Source organism: Hevea brasiliensis, chromosome 9, assembly GCF_030052815.1.
Source record: "Hevea brasiliensis isolate MT/VB/25A 57/8 chromosome 9, ASM3005281v1, whole genome shotgun sequence".
In the NCBI taxonomy this organism is placed as follows: Eukaryota; Viridiplantae; Streptophyta; class Magnoliopsida; order Malpighiales; family Euphorbiaceae; genus Hevea; species Hevea brasiliensis.
In genome coordinates, this window is record NC_079501.1 from 456,993 (window position 1) to 478,453 (window position 21,461).

Below are 21,461 nucleotides of genomic sequence, written 5' to 3' on the forward strand. Positions count from 1 at the left end.
AGAAGTTTGGCTCCTAGTTCAGAATTTCTATAATGGGCTATTGCCCTCTACAAGGAGCACAGTAGATTCAACTGCGGAAAAAATGGTAGCACAAGCACTTGAACTTCTGGAGAGGGTCGCGTATCACAACTACAAGTGGTCAAATGAAAGGGGAAATACAAGGAGGATACTAGGGATCTCGGAAGTGGATGCCCTAAGTACGATAAATGCTCAGTTTGACCAGCTCACGAAGAGGATTGGAACAAGCAACCAACACTATTGGAATAAGCAACCAATACTGCGATAGCTGTGGAGGACGATATATGACTTCGGAATGTAACAACTTCAATAAACCTTCCACAGAATAGATGAACTACGTGAATAACGAGGGGAACTTCAACCAGAGGCAGCTCAACAACCCATACTCAAATACTTACAACCCAGGATCGAGGAACCACCTTAATTTTTCATGGTTTAACTAGCAGAATCAGCCCATGAATAAGCAGCAAGGGTACAGACTGCCAGCACCCCCTGAATTTCAGAACAGATGACAAAACTTTGCACAACCACTACCACTACCTCCTCAACCTCAACAGCCTGAACCAAACTTGACTATGGAACTATGATGGAGGGCTTCCTAGCAGCCCAACAATAGCAGAATGAAATGATCAAGCAGCTAGCTTCCAAAATGGACCAACTTAAGATGCTTGAAAATCAAATTGCTCAGCAGGCAGGTTCTTCAAGCAAGACTACTGGTAAGCTGCCTAGTCAACTGGAGATGATCCCAAAGGAGCATTGTAAGGGAACATTGAGGAGTGGAAGAGTTTTAGAACCATCAGAGGAAGAATCAATTGAGAAAACCCCTAATAAATCTAAAAACCAAACAGAGGAGAAAGAGGAAGAAGCCAAAAAGGATCAGAAAGAGGAAGCAAATAAGAAGAAAAAATTACCAGAGCCATATTAGCTTCCTCTATCTTTTCCTCAGAGATTCCAGAAAGCTAAATTGGACAAGCAGTTTGGAAAGCTTTTAGAAGTTTTACAGAAACTCTATATTAACATTCCTTTCACAGAAGCACTCTCTCAGATGCCATCCTATGCCAAGTTCCTTAAGGAAATTTTGTCAAAGAAAAGAAAGCTGAAAGATTATGAGATTGTCGCTCTTACAAAGGAATGCAGTGCCATATTACAAAACAAGCTACCACCAAAACTCAAGGATCTAGGAAGCTTCTCCATGCCTTGTCTCATCGGCAATATGAATATAGATAAGGCCCTTTGTGATCTCGGAGCGAGTGTAAGTCTAATGCCCTTATCAGTATGTCAAAAGCTGGAGGTAGGAGAGCTTAAACTTATAATAATTTTGCTATAACAGGTTGATTGATCTGTCAAATACCCTATGGGCATTCTAGAAAACATCCCTATTAAAGTGGGAAAATTCTTCATCCCAATTGATTTTGTTGTCTTAGAAATGGAGAAGGATGTCCAAATTCCTATCATCTTGGAAATACATTTCTCGGCAATCGCCGGAGCTATCATAGATGTTAAAAATTGGCAGTTAACTCTCAAAATAGGAGATAAAGAGGTGGAATTCAACCTTTTTAACATGAAGAAGCACAAACTTGAACCTGATGAATGCTTTAAGATTGATATAGTTGACAAGGAATTTCATAAAGCACATCCTGAAGATCCTCTTAAAGCATGCATTGTGCACAGCCACACAGCAGATAATGAGAACACAGAAATTACAGCTTGTGCACAATCTTTAGCAACTAATCCACCCATACCCTTAGCTCAAGCTTTTAAGGTGGAGGAGCTAAAGGAGGAGCAACCCAAAAGCAAACCAGAGGACAACACTAAACAGGTAGAACTTAAACTTCTCCCCTCCTCACTAAGGTATGCATTCTTGGACTCAAACTCTAAATATTTTGTTATTATCAATGCTAGCCTATCTGAAATAGAAGAGAAAAAATTGTGAAAGGTGCTTAAGACCCATAGTAAAGCTATAGGGTATAAAATAAAAGGTGGGACAATTGTCGTTCAAAATACAAATAATGAACTGATCCCTACTAGGATAGTCACTGGTTGGCACATATGCATAGATTACAGGAAATTGAATAGTGCCACAAAAAAAGACCATTTTCCTTTCCCTTTCATAGACCAAATGCTAGAAAGGCTAGTAAAACATTCCTACTTTTGTTATCTAGATGGGTATTTAAGATTTTTCTAAATTTCTATTCACTCAGAAGACTAGAAAAAGACCATATTCACATGCCTTTATGGAACCTTTGCATATAAAATAATGTCTTTTGGTCTTTGTAATGCCTCTGTTACTTTTCAAAGATGCATGATGGCCATTTTTTTTCGATTATATTGAAAATATCATGGAAGTTTTTATGGATGATTTTTCTGTGTATGAAACTACTTTTGATGTTTGCTTAGCTAATTTATCCAAAGTGTTGCAAAGATGTGAAGAATCAAACTTGGTTCTGAATTGGGAAAAATGTCACTTCATGGTAAGGGAGGGCATACTTCTTGGCCACCTGATATCAGAAAGAGGAATTGAAGTTGACAAGGCGAAAGTTGAGATCATCGAAAAAATGCCACCACCAATATCAGTCAAAGGAGTGCAAAGCTTTTTAGGATATGCAGGCTTTTACAGAAGATTCGTCAAAGATTTTTCCAAAATAGCTAAGCCATTGACTAATTTGTTAAGTCAAGATGCTTCCTTTGACTTTGATGAAAATTGCCTTGCTTCTTTCAACAGGATAAAAGAGGCCTTAATCTCAGCAACTATTATGCAATCACCTAATTGGGAGCTACCATTTGAAATCATGTGCAATGTAAGTGACTATGCTGTTGGAGCGGTACTCGGACAAAGAAAAGATAAGAAGCTCCATGCAATTTACTACGTCAGTAGAATACTTGATGATACGCAAATCAACTACACTACCACAGAAAAGGAATTCCTAGCAATAGTGTTTGCAATTGACAAATTCAAATCCTATCTTCTTGGATCAAAAGTCATTATATGCACAGACCATGCTGCTATCAGGTACCTTTTGAATAAGAAGGAAGCCAAGCCAAAGTTGATTCGATGGATCTTACTCCTACAGAAATTTGACCTTGAAATCAAGAACAAGAGGGGACTGAGAATGTGGTAGCTAATCACCTTTCAAGGTTGAGACAAGAGGACTTAGAAGAAGCTAAAGAGCGGCCAATAGATGACTCATTCTCAGATGAATACCTATTAGCCTTATCCCAAGCCCCATGGTATGCTGATTTTGTGAATTTTCCTGTATGTAAGGTTTTGCCACCCAACATGTCTTACCAACAAAAGAAGAAATTCCTGCATGATGTGTGATACTACACATGGGAAGAACTTTTACTGTACAAGAGATGTAATGTTTGCTGGTTTTACAACCCCGCAAGTGCACGGATCGCTAACAAGTAATAAAGTGATGAGTAAAGTATCATTCCCACGAGGAATTTGATTAGTAAGTACCAATCTACACAATAATTCTGACTGTTTAGGCTATCGAATACTGAAGGAATGAATGCTGTTTATTTTAAACACTAGAATGATAAACTTAAAACAGAATAATCTAATTTGAAATAATTTCGGAATTAAGATTTCATACTTAAATCTTACTATGGATGTTATCTTATTTATTTACTGGATTGAGAATTGTTTGCCTTGATGGAAATTAAGTCTAAGGTATCCTAAGTCCTCTCTCAAGGCACCTGGGGTGTATTTTAATTAACTTAAACCCGACTTTCGTGGTGATTAAATTAATTAAAACCCTTTAAGGTCTTTGACTAATTTTAAAATTCCATAAAGGTATCAGCCTATGTCTAGGTCAGAATTCCTAGGTTCAAAATCTTGATTTTCTAATATTAATCTTCACCTTTCAGTCCTTCAATTAATATCTACAATCAATACTAAGTGGGTACCAGCACATAGCATGCATTAAGATTACAAGAAATTAAATCAAGGAATAAATCTCAAATCCAATAAATAAAATTTAATGTTTATCCATAACAATGATTACAAGCATTATTCTCCCAATTCCAGAATATGAAAACTACTTACTTATGGTGAGTTCAGCAAACATCATGATAAAAAGGCAAAGACAGTAAAAAGAAATCATCTAGAAGAAATAAAACAATAAAAAAAAATCCATTTAATTAGATGGAATAAAAGAACCGAAGTGGGTTTGCAACTTTGATCTTGTGGAACTTCGGCTGAAAAACTCGTCTTGATACTGATATTCTTCCCCTCAAGACGGCTGGAGAGAGTGCAAAAGCGAGTCTCTTTTAAACTCCTAAAAAGTGCTGTAAAAGGATTAATCCTCCTTTTTGATGTTTTCTGCTTCTATTTATATTAGCTGTTCTAGGGTTAGGTCATTTTTTAGTCCAAAAAGCCATAGGAGTCTGATTTGAATGTGTAAACAAGAGCGGGAATTCGGGTTAAAAAACTAATTGCTGCATGGTATACGGCCCGTGTGTCACTACACGGCCTCGGGCCGTGTAACTTACTGGAGCAGAATTGTGGAGTCTTGCATTGGCTCAGAGACTTACATGGGTTTGTATTGGCTACACGGGTCGTGTACTTTTGTTCTCAGAAAATTCTTCACGCTTGTGCCCAGCAGAGACTTATACGGGTCTCTACAGATTACACGGGTCTAATTACATGACCCATGTACTTTTGTTCCTCCATTGGCTCTCTAGCTTTCGTCTGGCAGAAAGTTACACGGGTCTGTGGCTTTGCTTACACGACCCATGTACTTTGAATCAGCAGCAATTCTCAGTCTTTTGACCTCTCCAAGCTTCCCTTTGCACTCCTATACTCTGGGGCTTCACTCAAACACCTGAAATGATGCAGAAAATATGGAATTAAGAGCTTGACAATAGAAATTACAAAAACTAATGAAATCAACTACTATGCATGAGATTACCTACCTAAATGCCATGAGATAGTATACAAATATGCTTAAAAACATCTATACAATTTAAGTGTATCAAATACCCTCAAACTCAAACTTTTGCTTCTCCTCAAGCAAAATAAAACTCTGTTTTAAAATGCATTTCAGGGGACAACTTAGGAATGTAACTAATAATTCAATAAGCACATAATTGAACTCCTCCAATCCTTCATACCATTTACCCTCTTTCAAGGCATAAGGGTTCTAATAGCTGCCTGTTTGGAACTTTACTCCGTTCATGGTGTTTCAACTAATTATTCCTCTATACAAGGCCATTAATAAGTCACAAATAACCTGTTTCATCAGGATAGATTTGAGAAACACTTACTCCCCCAAATTTGCCTTTATTGTCGATAATTGTGATGAAGTAACTCAATTCCAACTCCATAGGCATATATCAATTTTCTATCTCCACTAATGTAGCATACACTTTTCAAAAGATCAAAAGGTCTTTAAAAGGGTTGTAATGGGGCTAAGGGATAATGAATTGGTTGCCAATGAAAGGTTTTTAGGGAATGCAAATATGAGGATAGCATTTATGCATAAAATACCAATTATACTAAGTTTATTCTATTGATTTTGTATAGAGAGGAGGGGCTTTTAGTTTTTATAGTGCCAAGTATGCTGCCATGATTCTTGGGACTTCCTTCTTTTTTTATTTTATTTTATTTTATTTTATTTTATTTATGTCCCTTTTGTCTTCTCCCCCAAACTCATTGCTTTTGCTAGGTTAGGAAGGCAGATTTTTCTTTGGTTTAAATTTCACACTTGCAGTCTTTCTCGAGTTCTTCATCCTCCCTCCATTTTTCTTTTTGCACTTAATATACTTTTTACTTATGTATTTAGCTTCCTCAAAAGGGTAGGTATGTGTTTAGGCTAGGGGCTAGGTCAATAATTATAGGTAGACAAGAAAAATCATATAGGTAAAAATATAGGCTCAAATTGGGAGCAAAGGACATATTGTGACTAAGGGTGACTAAGGCTTAATTAGGCTATATTAAAGAATGCCTTAATCATTTCTTCATCAAGCATATGGTAGGATTTCACCTTGATGGGTATAAGAGATATGTTCTAGAGCTGGTGAGGCATTTTCAGGTTTGTTTATATTTCAAGAAATTTCTCCTAACTTCACAAGTTTGATGTGACAAATTAATAGTTATAAAGGGGTTTAACTAGTCTAGTTCTACTAAAGAGATTAGGTTTTTCACAGACAACATATTAAAATCCCTTTTTGCCTATCCAGTTATGTTCATTCCTCTATCCCGTGGAGTCCAATTATTAACTTACTAGAAATTAGTTATAGTGCTAAGTTTCACAATTCAAAGTTCAAAATTTTCAATATTTTTTTAGAATTTTGATACACAAGGATAATATAGCTGAAATTAAGCAATGTAATGATATGAAAGACATGAAATTCACTTGTACACCCCCCCCCCCAAACTCAAATCGGACATCGTCCTTGATGTCAGCATAATATGCAAAATTATAGAAAACGTATAAAAATAATAAGAAAGTATATTATTTATTAAACATAGAAAAGTTTGGACAAAAAGCAATTAAAAGAGACCTATGTTTGCAGTTTAGGACTAAGGTATGCAAGATTTTATAATAAAGAACCTATCCTATAGTCCTAGCTCTAAAAGGTCTCTGATGGTGATGATGGCGACGCTGGCTCCTCTTCATCGAGCCTCTCCATTAGCATGTCCAGCTTGTTATGGGTTTCTTGGAGGTTGTCCTCGATTGCTCGCATCCTGTTGTTGATGGTGGTCTCCATGCGCTGTAGGTGTGCGAGGACCGAGTCTGTGGGTGGTGGTGTGTATAGAGGCACTCGAGTGGGGGACCCATGAAACAGTGGCTCTTGGGCTTCCGCCTATGGCTGCGAGGTCTCGCTAGATCCTTCTTGTGCTTTGTCTCTCCGAGGGATGGCATTCCCTTTGGTATCAAGCAGGTAGCAGATGTTGCCCACCTTCTTACATATCCCCATGGATATGAAGATGGTTTGATCAATTCTTGATGTTTCGCTGATGGAGCACAGCCTGTGATGTCCTGGGATAAATCCGAAGTGGAGGGTGATGGTTGTGACAAGGCCACCAAGCACGATATGCCCGGTAGGCTGATGATAGAGGCGACAGAGGTGGTTGCACAAAAAGAAACTGGTGCTACAGCGCTACCCGATGACCATACACCACAGGAAAAAGAGCTCACTAGCGTTTACCATGCCAGAGCTATCACCACGGCCCATGATGGTGTGGGCGGCTAAGCGGTGCATGTAGCGCAAGGCTGGACTTGTGATACCCGAGGATTTGTACTTGCTGGAGTTATATGGCTCCGTGTTCGGGGTAATGGAACTCCAGAAGTTGATGTTGTTGTAGAGCATGTGGTTCCAAGGGATCTCTTGGTGGCCGGTACTGTCGAAGTCGAAGATGGCATTGAACTCATCCATATTCATCACCCAGTCGACACCAAGGAGGTGAAATTCAATTCTGGCTCTATCTTCCCTATCGGTAGGCCATAAGGTGGCCTTGAAACTGCCCAAAAACTCCAGTGTGGTGTCTCGGTATGCTAGAAATTAGAGTTGGGTGAGCCTTATCCACCTGATGCTATCGAGTAGTCTGTTGATCTCATCCTGCAGCCCAATTTGCTCCAGTAGCATGAAATCCATGTATTTTGTGGAGCTAATTTTTCGAGTGTTAAGCCCGGTGCACATTGCCTTGTGGCCATCATCACGGAATCCCCAAGGAATGGAGATTTCAGGTTATGGAGTGGCTTCTGATTAAGGAGGGGCTGGTTGAGGAGAGGCTGCCCTTGTTCTTGGGCATGGGGGTATCGGCTGAGGGGGAGAAGGTGAGGATTCTCCTCCTTACCTCGAGGAAGAGCCCATTCTTCGCATAGATCACTTTACAGGAGCTATTGATTAGCTTTGGGAAGGAAAGGACTAGGGTTTGGTGAAGAGAGAATAGATTTGAGGGGTTTTTATAGACTAGGAGGGGTAGAGATGAAGGGTTTTGTCTTTATGAATGGGTTTAAGGCGAGGGGTGCATTTAAAGAGCCATTAGGACTCTTCGTTTCGCGCATTTTTCACCCTAAGAGTCGCGTTTGCGACGAGATACACGAGTCATATGTCACTACACGGGTCCCGACATGTAGGGCCGTGTAGATTTCTTCTCGAAAATTTCAAATTCTGTCATAGTACACGACCCGTGTAAATGAGCTCTGGGACCTATGTAACTTACTGCCTCTCGAGTTGCTTTGCTGAACATGGTACACAACCCGTGTCAATTAGAAAGGGGACCCCTGTAACTTTTTGTCCTCAAGTTATTCTGTTAGCGACATTGCACGGCTCGTGTAAAATTACAAAGGGGACCCGTGTAACTTTCTATCTTCCTCAGAGTTAAAATTTTCAAGAGTTTTACGGTTTTCCAGAGAGTTACATGGGGCGTGTGAAACCAGTATACGACCTGTGTAATTTTCTGATTCTCCAAAATTTTCCTTTATGAAAATTTTTATCACCACAATGCATGAAATGGATGTAAAGGTTAGCAACAGAGCTACTTCTCCGGTTTTGTTCAATTCTCTCTTATGTGGTTTTGATTTGATGATTCTTCTCCTCTCTTGTTCTTTACTCCCCCTTGCTTTTCCGGATTTGAGATCTTTTGGGATTCCTACAAAAGAAAATGTGAACAAATATTAATAAAATTAAAATAAGAAAGAAAGAAAGAAAAATTAGAAATTTTTGGATTACCTCCCAAAAAGCGCTTGTTTATAGTCTGTAGCTGGACTTTTCTTTCATCTTTTATAGTCTGTCAGGAGGGTTTTTGAAGGTGCAATTGACTCCCTTCTCTATGGGTTCTCCTTGAAAGTAAGGCTTCAGCCTCTGCCCATTGACTTTAAATGCTCCAAAGGTTTCGCTCCACACTTCTACTGCTCCATGTGGGAAGATTTGGGTTACCTTAAAAGGTCCTGACCATCTCGATTTTAGCTTCCCTAGAAAGAGTTTCAATTTGGAGTTAAACAACAGGACAATGCCTCCTTCTTTTATTTCTTTCCTTGCTATGCACTTGTCATGCCATCTTTTGATTTTATCTTTGAAGATTTTGGCATTTTCATATGCATTCTGTCGAATTTCTTCCAACTCATTCAGTTGTAGGAGTCTTTTTTCACTAGTAGCTTTGAGGTCAAAGTTTGGAATCTGAATTACCCAGTAAGCTTTGTGTTTAGGTTCGACAGGGAGATGGCATGATTTTCCATAAACCAGTTGGAAGGGTGTTGTACCAATTAGGGTTTTATATGCAGTGCGGTATACCCACAGTGCATCATCTAACTTCATGCACCAGTCCTTCCAAATTGGTTTACAGTTTTCTCTAGAATCCGTTTCAGTTCCCTGTTTGAGATTTTTACTTGGCCGCTGGTTTGAGGATGATAAGGTGTGGCCACCTTGTGAGTCACTCCATACTTTTCAATAGTGTTTCAAATTGTTGGTTGCAGAAGTGACTTCCTCCATCGCTGATTATTGCTCGTGGTGTGCTAAATCTTGTGAAGATATTCTTCTTAAGGAACCTTATGACCACTTTAGCATTATTGGTTGGTGTGGCTATTGCTTCTACCCATTTTGATACATAATCAACACCAACCAGAATATACTTATTTCCATGGGAAGAGGGGAATGGGCCCATGAAGTCTATCTCCCATACATCAAATAATTCTATCTCAAGTATACCATGCAGTGGATTTCATTCCTTCTTGAAGTGTTACCTGTTCTTTGGCATTGGTCACAAGCTAGCGCAAAGGATCTCACATCGTTAAACGAATGTGGCTAGTAAAACCCTGCTTGCAAGATCTTGGCTACTATTTTTTAGGTGCCAAAGTGCCCCCTGTACAATGATGAGTGGCAGTGTTGCAGGATGCTCTCTATTTCCTCTTCCGATAAGCACCTTCTTATCAGCCCATCGTTACATCTCTTGTATAGCAGAGGTGCCTCCCATATATAGAACCACACATCATGCAGAAATTTCTTCTATTGCTGATAAGTCATGTTTGGAGGCAATACCCTGCATACAAGAAAATTAACAAAGTCAGCACACCATGGAGCTTGGGAGAATGCTAGTAATTGCTCATCAGGAAATGAATCATCAATTGGCAAATCCTCAAAGTCTCCTGTGTACTCCAATTTCAGCTTAGAAAGATGGTCATCTACTACATTTTCGAATCCCTTTTTGTCCTTGATTTCAAGGTCAAATTCTTGCAAGAGTAAAATCTGTTGAATCAGCCTTGGTTTTGCCTCTTTCTTGTTCAAGAGGTATCGGATGGCAGCATGATCAGTGAATACAATGACTTTGACTCAATTAGGTAAGTTCTGAATTTGTCCATTGCAAACATCACTACTAGGAATTCTTTCTTTGTGGTAGCATGATTTATTTATGCATCATGGAGTGTCTTGTTGGCATAATAAATGGCATAGAGCTTTTTATCTTTTCTTTGCCCGAGCACCGCTCTAACTGCAAAGTCACTCGCATCGCACATCATCTCGAATGGTAGCTCCCAATCTAGTGGTTGCATTATTGGTGCTGAGATCAGGGCTTCTTTGATCCTGTTAAAAGAGACAAGGCAATTTTCATCAAAATTAAAGGGAACATCTTGACTTAACAGGTTGGTAAGTGGCTTAGCTATTTTGGAAAAATCTTTAATGAATCTTCTGTAGAACCCTGCATATCCCAAAAAGCTTCGCACTCCCTTGACTGATGTTGGTGGTGGCATGTTTTCAATGATCTCAATTTTTGCCTTATCAACCTCGATTCCTCTTTCTGATTCAAATGTCCAAGAACTATACCTTCCCTTACCATGAAGTGGCATTTTTTCTAATTTAAGATCAGGTTTGATTCTTCACATCTTTGCAACACCTTAGATAAATTATCTAGGCAATCATCAAAAGTAGTTCCATAGATAGAAAAATTATCCATAAAAACTTCCATGATATTTTCAATATAATCAGAAAAAATAGCCATCATGCATCTTTGAAAGGTAGCAGGGGCATTAAAAGATCAAAAGGCATTCTCCTATATGCAAATGTTCCATAAGGGCAAGTGAATGTGGTCTTTTCTTAGTCTTCTAGATGAATAGGAATTTGAAAGAACCCCAAGTACCCATTTAGATAACAGAAGTAAGAGTGTTTCATTAACCTCTCTAACATTTGGTCAATGAAAGGGAGATGAAAATGGTCTTTTCTGGTGGCACTGTTCAATTTCCTATAATCTATGCACATTCGCAACCAGTGACTACCCTAGTAGGGATCAGTTCATTGTTTGCATTTTGGATAACAGTTGTCCCACCCTTCTTAGGAACTACATGTAGTGGGCTAACCCATTTACTATCAGAAATTGGGTATATGATACATGCATCTAATAGTTTCAAATTTTCTTTATTGACTACTTCTTTCATGTTTGGGTTAAGTCTTCTTTGATGATCGATAGTGGGTTTACTATTTTCTTCTATAGGTATCCTATGCATGCAAATTGAGGGGTTAATCCCTTTCAGGTCTTCTATTTTATACCCTATGGCCTTGTTATTGGTCCTAAGTTCTCTTAGCAATTTTTCCTCTTCTATCTTAGACAGGCTAGCATTGATTATAACAGGATATTTAGAGTTTGAGTCCAGAAATGCGTACCTTAGTGAGGAGGGGAGAGGTTTCAGTTCCACCTATTTGGTGTTTTCCTGGAGCTTGTCTTTGGGTTATTCCTCCTTTAACTTCTCCATCTCGGAAGCTTGAGCTAAAGGTAGGGGTGGATGAGCTGCCAACTGTTGTGCACAGGCTGCTATTTCTGTGTTTTCATTATTTACTGTGTGGCTGTGCACAATGCATGCTTCAAGAGGATTTTTAGGATGTATCTTATGAAATTCCTCTTTAACTTATTTGTCAATTATGTCAACCTTAAAGCATTCATCAGGTTCGAATTTGTGTTTCATTGTGTTGAACAAGTTGAATTCTACTTATTGTTCTCCTACCTTGAGGGTTAGTCGCCCATTTTTTATGTCTATAATTGCTTCAGCAGTTGCCAAGAATGGTCTTCCCAATATGATAGGGATCTAAACATCTTCTTCCATCTTAAGGACAACAAAGTCTACTGGAATGAAGAATTTTCCCACTTTAATGAGGATGTTCTCAAGTATGCCCACGGGATATTTAACAGATCGATCAACCAATTGCAGTGAAATTGTCGTGGGCTTTAGTTCTTCGATCTCCAGGCATTAAACTCACACTTGCCCCAACATCGCAGAGGGCCTTATTTACTTTCTTGTTGCCAATGAGGCATGGTATGGAGAAGCTTCCTAGATCTTTCAACTTTCGAGGTAATTTGTTTTGCAATATGGCACTACATTCCTCTGTTAGAGCTACTGTCTCATAGTCTTCCAGCTTTCTTTTCTTTGACAGAATTTCCTTAAGAAATTTGGCATAGAATGGCATCTGAAAGAGTGCTTCCATGAAGGGAATGTTGATATAAAGTTTCTGTAAAACTTCTAAAAACCTCCCAAACTACTTGTCCAATTTGGCTTTCTGAAATCTCAAAAAGGTAGAGGAGGCTGGTATGGTTCTGGTAACTTCTTTTTCTTCCCTACTTCCTCTTCCTGATCTTTCTTGGCTTCTTCCTCCTTTTTCTCTACTTGGCTTTCAGATTTTTCTGAGGTTTCCTCTGTCAGTTCTTCCTCTAGTTGTACTAGAGTTCTCCCGCTTCTTAATGTAACTGCCTTACAATGCTCCCTTGGGTTCATCTCTGGTTGACCGGGCAGTTTGCCAGCAGCCTTACTTAAAGAACTTGCTTGCTGAGTAATTTGATTCTCTAGCATCTTGTTATGGGTAGCAAGTTGGTCCATTTTGGAAGTCAGCTGTTTAATCAATTCATTCTATTGTTATTGGGCTGCTAGGAAACCTTCCATTATGGATTCCATGGTCATCTTTGGTTCAGGTTGCTGAGGTTGAGGGGGCGAAGGTGGCTGTGCAAAGTTTTAGCCTCTGTTCTGAAATCCAGGGGGTGATAGTGGTTTATACCCCTGCTATTTGTTTATTGGCTAATTCTACTAATTGGACCACGAGAAATTTGGGTGGTTCCTCCATCCAGGATTGTAAGTGTTTGAATATGGATTATTGGGCTACCTTTGGTTGAAGTTTCCCCCGTTATTGACATAGTTCATCTGTTCTATGGGAGATTCATTGAAGCTGTTATATTATGAACTCCTGTATCCTCCTCCATAGCTATCCTCATGTTGACTGTTTGTACCAACTACGTTGGCTTGCATTCTATCGAGTCTCTTTGTGAGCTGATCAAATTGAGCATTTATCATGCTTAGGGCATCCACTTCTAGGACTCCTGCTGTTCTCCTTGCATTTCCTTTTTCATTTGACCACTCATAATTATGATATGCAACCCTCTCTAGAAGTTTAAGTGCTTGTGTCACTGTTTTCTCCATTAGGCCACCTTCTGCAGCCGAATCTACTGTGCTCCTTGTAGAGGGCATTAACCCATTATAAAAATTCTGCACTAGTAGCCAATCCTCTTTGCCATGGTGTGGACATTCCCTCTGCAGGTCCTTATATCTTTCCCATGCATCATAGAGTGATTCACCTTCCTTTTGTCTGAAGGTGTTGAGCTCAGGCCTCAGTCTTACAGTCTTTGCAGGTGGGAAATATCTTGCTAGAAAAGCTTGTGAGAGTCTTTGCAGGTGGTGAACGTTCTAGCTAATTGAGAAAGTAACCACTTCCTTGCTCTGCCTCGAAGGGAGAATGGGAATGCTCTGAGTCTTATGGCTTGATTAGAAACTCCATTCATCTTGAATATGTCACAAAGGGCAAGAAAGCACTAGAGGTGATAGTGTGGATCTTCTGTTGGTGAACCTCCAAACTGGGTTTGTTGAATCATTTGGAGCCATGCTAGTTTTAACTCAAAGTTGTTGGCTTCCACTGTGGGTCTTGTGACACTGGGCTAAAATCCTTGGACAGATGGAGCTCCGTAGTCTCTCAAGAGTCTTGGCCTGTCATTATTATCGACCATGGTTGGAATTTTAGGATCTTCTTGATCGTGCTCTTGATGTTTCCTTTCCCTCTTGATGGTTCTCAGAGTTTTATCTATCTTTGGATCACAGTCTAAGATTTCTTCTTCTGGCCTTGTTCTGGTCATATACCAAGTCAAGCACCTGAGAAAAAAAAAATAAAACAAATCAAATAAAATTAGATAATAAATGTAATTACCCAAATCAGCTAAATTGCTTATCGCCAGATATTACTAAAGCCAAAGATTTCCCGGCAATGGCTGTAATGGCCCGGCCCACTAGTGATATTGTCCGCTCTGGGCTGAAGTCCTCATGGTTTTAAAACGCGTCACTAGGGGTTACAAATCACCAACTTATAAACCCAGCATCTCTCCCGTGTTTTGCTGATGTGGGATTTGCCTAGGGTGTTATAATCCACCCCCCTTATGGGACTCAACGTCCTCGTTGAGGTTTGCCCCACCATCGCTCAAGGTTGCACGCGGAGTGGCTCTGATATCACAAATGTAACGGCCCAGCCCACTAGTGATATTGTCTGCTCTGGGCCGAAGCCCTCACGGTTTTAAAACGCGTCACTAGGGGTTACGAACCACCAACTTATAAACCCAGCATCTCTCCCATGTTTTGCCGGTGTGGGATTTGCCTAGGGTGTTACAATGGCGTCAAAAACTTGTTTGCTAGTTTTACAACCCCGCAAGTGCACGGATCGCTAATAAGTAATAAAGTGATGAGTAAAGTATCGTTCTCATGAGAAATTTGATTAGTAAGTACCAATCTACATAGTAATTTTGACTGTTTAGGCTATCGAATACTGACGGAATAAAGGTTGTTTATTTTAAACACTAGAATGATAAACTTAAAACAGAATAATCTAATTTGAAATAATTCCGGAATTAAGATTTGACACTTGAATTTTACTATAGATATTATCTTGTTTATTTACTGGATTGAGAATCGTTTACCTTGATGGAAATTAATTCTAAGGTATCCTAAGTCCTCTCTCAAGGCACCTAGGGTATATTTTAATTAACTTAAACCCGAATTTCGTGGCGATTAAATTAATTAAAACCCTTTAAGGTCTTTGACTAATTTTGAAATTTCACAAAGGTATCAGCCTATGTCTAGGTCAAAATTCCTAGGTTCAAAATCTTAATTTTCTAATATTAATTTTCACCTTTCAGTCCTTCAATTAATATCTACAATCAATACTAAGTGGGTACCAGCACATAGCATGCATTAAGATCACAAGAAATTAAATCAAGGAACAAATCTCAAATCCAATAAATAAAACTTAATGTTTATCCATAACAATAATTACAAGCATTACTCTCCCAATTCCAGAATATGAAAACTACTCACTCATGGTGAGTTCAGCAAACATCATGATAAAAAGGTAAAGATAATAAAAAGAGATCATCTAGAAGAAATAAAACAATAAAAAAAAATCCATTTAAGGAGATGGAATGAAAGAACCGAAGAGGGTTTGCAGCTTTGATCTTGTGGAACTTCGGCTGGAAAACTCCTCTTGATACTGATATTCTTCCCCTCAAGATGGCTGGAGAGCGTGCAGAAGCGAGTCTCTTTTAAACTCCTAAAAAGTGTTGTAAAAGGATTAATCCCCCTTCTTGATGTTTTCTACTTCTATTTATATTAGCTGTTCTAGGGTTAGGACATTTTTTAGTCTAAAAATCCCTAGGAGTCTGATTTGAATGTGTAAACAAGAGCAGGAATTCGGGTTAGAAAACTGGCTACCGCATGGTACACAGCCTCGGGCCGTGTAACTTACTGGAGCAGAATTACGAAGTCTTGCATTGGCTTAGAGACTTACATGGGTCTGTGTTGGCTACACGGGCCTGGTTACATGGGCCGTGTACTTTTATTCTCAGAAAATTCTTCAAGCTTATGCTCGGCAGAGACTTACACGAGTCTCTACAGATTACATGGGTCCAATTACATGACCCATATACTTTTGTTCCTCCATTGGCTTTCTGGCTTTCGTCTGGCAAAAAGTTACATGGGTCTGTGGCTTTGCTTACACAACCCGTGTACTTTGAATCAGCAATAATTCTCAGTCTTTTGACCTCTCCAAGATTCCCTTTGCACTTCTATGCTCTGGCACTTCATTCAAACACCTGAAATGATGCTAAAAATATGGAATTAAGAGCTTGACAATAGAAATTACAAAAACTAATGAAATCAACTACTATGCATGAGAATACCTACCTAAATGCCATGAGATAGTATACAAATGTGCTTAAAAACATTTATACAATTCAAGTGTATCATGTAATGATGGGCTGGTAAGACGATGCATATCGGAGGAAGATATAGAGAGCATTCTTTAGCATTGCCATTCATCACCATATGGAGGACATTTTGGCACCACAAAAACAACAGTCAAGATTTTACAAGTGGGATTCTATTGGCCTACTCTGTTCAAGGATGTGAGATCCTTCATGCTAGCTTGTGATCAATGCCAAAGAACATGTAACATCTCAAGAAGGAATGAAATGCCACTGTATGGTATACTTGAAGTAGAGCTATTTGATGTGTGGGGGATAGACTTTATGGGTCCATTCCCATTTTCTTTTGAAAACAAATATATTCTGGTTGGTGTTGATTATGTGCCAAAATGGGTAGAACCAATAGCCACACCAACCAATGATGACAGAGTGATCACAAAATTCCTTAAGAAGAACATCTTCATGAGATTTGGCACACCACGAGCAATAATCAGCGATGAAGGAAGTCACTTCTGCAACTAACAATTTGAAATACTATTAAAAAAGTATGGGGTGACTCACAAGGTGGCCACACCTTATCATCCTCAAACTAGTAGTCAAGTAGAAATTTCAAATAGGGAGCTGAAATGTATCCTAGAGAAAACAGTAAACCACTCAAGGAAGGATTGGTTTGTGAAGTTAGATAATGCACTGTGGGCATACTGCACTGCATAAAAAACTCCAATTGGAATAACACCCTTTCGGCTAGTTTATGGGAAATCATGCCACCTCCCTGTCGAACTTGAACACAAAGCCTACTGGGTAATTCAGACCCTGGATTTTGACATCAAAACTGCTAGTGAAAAAAGGCTCCTACAGCTCAATGAGTTGGACAAAATCAGGCAGGATGCATATGAGAATGCCATGATCTTCAAGGACAAAACTAAAAGATGGCATGACAAACGCATAGTAAAAAAAGAAACAAAAGAAGGAGACCTTGTCCTGCTCTTTAACTCAAGGTTAAAACTTTTTCCAGGGAAGCTGAGGTCAAGATAGTCCGGGCCCTTTAAGGTTATGTAACTCTTCTTGAATGGAGCTGTAAAGATTTGGAGCAAAACCTTAGGTGCATTCAAAGTGAACGGGTAAAGGCTGAAGCCATACTTTCAAGGAGAACCCATAGAGAAGGGAGCCAACTGCACCTTCGACAATCCTCCAGACAGACCATGAACAATGAAAGAAAAGTCAAGCTAAAGATTGTAAAAAAGCGCTCCTTGGGAGGTAACCCAAAATTTCTAAACTTCCTTTATTTTCATTCTTATTTTATTTTTATTTTATGTTTATTCATGTTTTGTTTCGTAAGATACCCCAAATCATAATTCTGCAAAAGCAAGGAACAGAAGGCAAGGGAGGAGAGGAGATGTCAAGTCAAAATCACACAAGAGGAGACTATACAAAACCAGGGAAGTAACTCTGTTGCTAATTTTTATATTCATTTCATTCATAGTGGTAGGAACACTTTAGCATAAAATTTTCATACAGAGAGAATTGGAGAGCCAGAACTTTACACGAGTCGTGTATATAGTTCTATACACCCTGTGTAACCTTCTAGAACCCCGGAACCACACCTTGTCACACCCTACTCCTCCGTAAGATGTAACATGATCCTGTAGTACACCTAATGAATTACCGTACTTTACCTACCGATAACCCATTAAATATACTACAAAGGATTTTAAATCAATTTTCATGAAATTTAAATCATCGATTAAAATCTGGTGTTATAAAAATTTTTCAAAATTTCGACAGAGTACCAGCTGTATTTTGAGAAAACAATTCTTCAAACCTGAAAAAGAAAACACTCCCAATGTGTTTTCTCAAATACAACTCCAATAAACTTCATTTCATCTCACAATTCAATCTCAATAATCAAATCATTTCATTTTCAAACCAGCCTCATCATAAAAGAAACATTTCATTGATTACAAGACTTAAAAATTAATATTACAAAATTATTCAGGTAAATGAAATCTCAAATTTACATTTACAATAATTTATATTTAATTACATACTAAAATATTTTACAAGAGTTTTTATACAACTGCTCAAGTAATTTACATACATATTATTACATGCATACATCAAAATCTATGTACATGGGTATACCTATGATATACCTGGAGCTGATCTGAATGTGTCTTCAAAGAAGCTTACTCAACTGCTCTATGCTCTTTTCACCTGCGATAGCATACAAAGCTATCGCTGAGTGGTGAACTCAGTGGTGCACAACTATAATTTAAAACATAGTATAATATACATTGACAAAATTATAACAATTAATTTGAAAGTCTCAAAATTCAATAAAATTTCAAAAGTCAAAATCTTCGTTGCCAATAATATAAATCATTAGTTAAAAAGACTTTGAGCAAGAAATTCAATTTATCAAATCACAACTGGACATTTAAAGTAATTTCAACAATCATGGAAATAAAGATTAATTACAACAAAATCAATTATGCATAAATCCCATTTGAAATCGAAATTCTTTACTATTTAAAAACCATTCTTTATCTCACTAACTATGCAAAACTAATCCGCAAGGGCCATCTTCGGAGTGATTCTAACTCCCTATGGTCGGGGAAGTCGAATCGGATTCTAACTCCCTATAGTCGGGGAGGTCGAATCATCGTGCACAGTACACATCACAATAATGAAACTTCTGAAAGGGCAATAACATAAGAACTTAGATCTAACCTCTAATAAGAGGAGAATCTAAGCCTGTGCACGTACGGTAATCAAAACAAAGCTAACTCCATTGTCTCCTCAACAAATGAGAGAGACGGGTAATAACCTAGTCAAGCATCTATAGTGAGATACAAAACAATATCATCAATCTCTTTGTCCCTTTTGTGAGTATAAATCACAACACAATTCGATTCAAAGTCAATTTCAATATCCAATAATTTTTTATACTCATCACAATTCAAAACATAAATTTGTATTTTTCCATACAAAGTGCCCATCACAATTTAAAACATATTATATCACAATTTTCCAAAACATAATTTATTCAATCCACAACAATGCTAAATACTTGTTGAAATACCATTTCACAAAGCTAAATTCATACATACTATAACAATTTCAATAATCATTGAATTAAATCCAATACTTGATAAACATAATACATAAGGAAAATAACGTCATTTAATCATATGAAATATTCAGAATAAAATCAATTCAAAACTAGTTGTGCATAAACCTCTGATGAGTCAACTCTTGGCCTTGACTCAATGTTCCTTATGCTTTTCAATATCCTTTTCAACTGAAACACACAATTTAAAGTATTTTAGTACTCAGTTAAATCGTTTTTGATAATAAAATCCAATATCTAAATTTTCTTGGTACTATTCCCTTCAATTCATTTCATTAGTCAACCTGTAATGTTGACCTTTGATGCACTCTAAGTAATTCAATTTTAATGTTCCCAATTTGTCACATTTTATAGTCTCTAAGTGTTGGTATATGTTACCAATTTTATTTTAAAGCTTATTGCATTTTATTGTAATTATTCAGATTTCATGGCCAACGTTTACTGTCTATTGGACTAAGCTACAATGTAAATTTAATAGATTTCTCTTCATTAAATTGTTTCTCATTGTGTCTTCTTTAATTTCCTTTTTGAATCATATCATTTGGATTTGTATAACTCAAGTTATGGTCAATTGACCATAACTAGGTCAATTCTGAATTTTGGTTCCCTTACTAGGCAGTTTTAGTATCACATTTTTCCAATTTTATTTGAGTAGGTTGCTGTCATATTTAGGTCTATTAATCTTTATAGGATATGTTACCCTATGTCTTATGGTCACTAAAAATTTTATATTGTAATTTTTCAAGTCTTGTAGAGTTACTTATGGTCAAGTTATTAGACTGGACTCGATGGTCTTGTAGTGACAGGATGTTCAACTAGGGCAGTAGATTTGACCCAATATTTGAGCCTCTTACATTCATAAGGTGAGGGATAGGTCTAAAACAATGTTGAAGGTCTATTTCTTAGCTTTCTAGAATGGTATGACTCATTTTGTTTGAAGACTTCTAGTGGGAGTTATACTTAAAACACTTTGCTGGAGTTAATGGTCATTTGAACCATTTTCAGATTTGGTATGCCAAATTAATTAAGTTAATTGACCTAGTTCCCTAAGTTTTTAGGTTTTGGTCAAAATAACATTATTGTAGGCCTATGTCTTAGTGAAAATTTGGCACTGATTTCAGGGCATTTGGAGTTATATGGACTAAGTTATGATCATTTTACAATTGCTGGTCAAATTGCACTTATATTGCAAAGTTTAGGTCAAAGTCAATTCGGCCAATTTTTGTAACCCAATTTTTGCAAGCATTTTGACTCGGTTCTAGTCATTTCTGGGCTTTGGTGTCTTCATAAGAGTTGTAGCTCTATGTCTAAGCTTTCCATGGTATAAATTTTAGGTCATTTGGACCTATTTTGAGCGAGTTATGGCCAAAATACTAACTACTGTTCATATGATCAAAATTCTGGGTTTTCATGTCATGCAATTCCGGATTTGGTCATTCTTTTAGGTCACTTCTAGGCAGAATTTGGACAACACTTCTTTTTATTCTAGTTTCATCTCCAATTGGCTTTATACCAATTGGAGTCACAACTTTACACTTATAACCTAATTTATACACTGCCAACAATCACAACCTGCATAAGAGAATTTACACTCCCAATTTGGCAATCCTCCTCCTCCCAATACTTCAATATTCATTCTTGGCACTTCTATATTTATTCAATGCAATTCCAGCAAAGTAAATTGGGCAGAATACTTAAATAATATAGGCTTCTATGGCTGCCTAAAATTGGCAGTCCAATAACTCAACAATTCCATCAATTTTCATCACCAATCAACTCATCTCAAGCTAAACATAAACTTTACTTAAGAAAGGAAGTGAATTGGACTCTTACCTCTTTTTGAAGCTTGGTCAAACCTTAACAAAACTCCTTCTTTTTGCTCCCAATATGCTACCCAAGGTATGAGGATAAAGTTTAATGAAAGAACCTTGAAGATTTCATGGTTTGATCTTGGTAGATGAGAGCTTGAAGCTTTGGCCATCCATGGAGTTTTTGGGAGGATTGGATTCTACTTGAAGATGAAATGAAGAAGAAGAAGTGGCTGAAGTGGGATATGTTGTCCACTTAATCAATATACAAATCCATAGTGCTCCA

The 21,461-nt window shown here is 37.9% G+C and overlaps 1 non-coding gene across 1 annotated transcript; it reads left to right on the forward strand.

Annotated features, from left to right (window-relative positions):
- Positions 1–13,506: 13,506 nt before the first annotated feature.
- Positions 13,507–13,613, forward strand: LOC131183660 (small nucleolar RNA R71). The gene has a single exon (XR_009151699.1). It is a non-coding gene; the product is annotated as a small nucleolar RNA R71 (small nucleolar RNA).
- Positions 13,614–21,461: the final 7,848 nt, after the last annotated feature.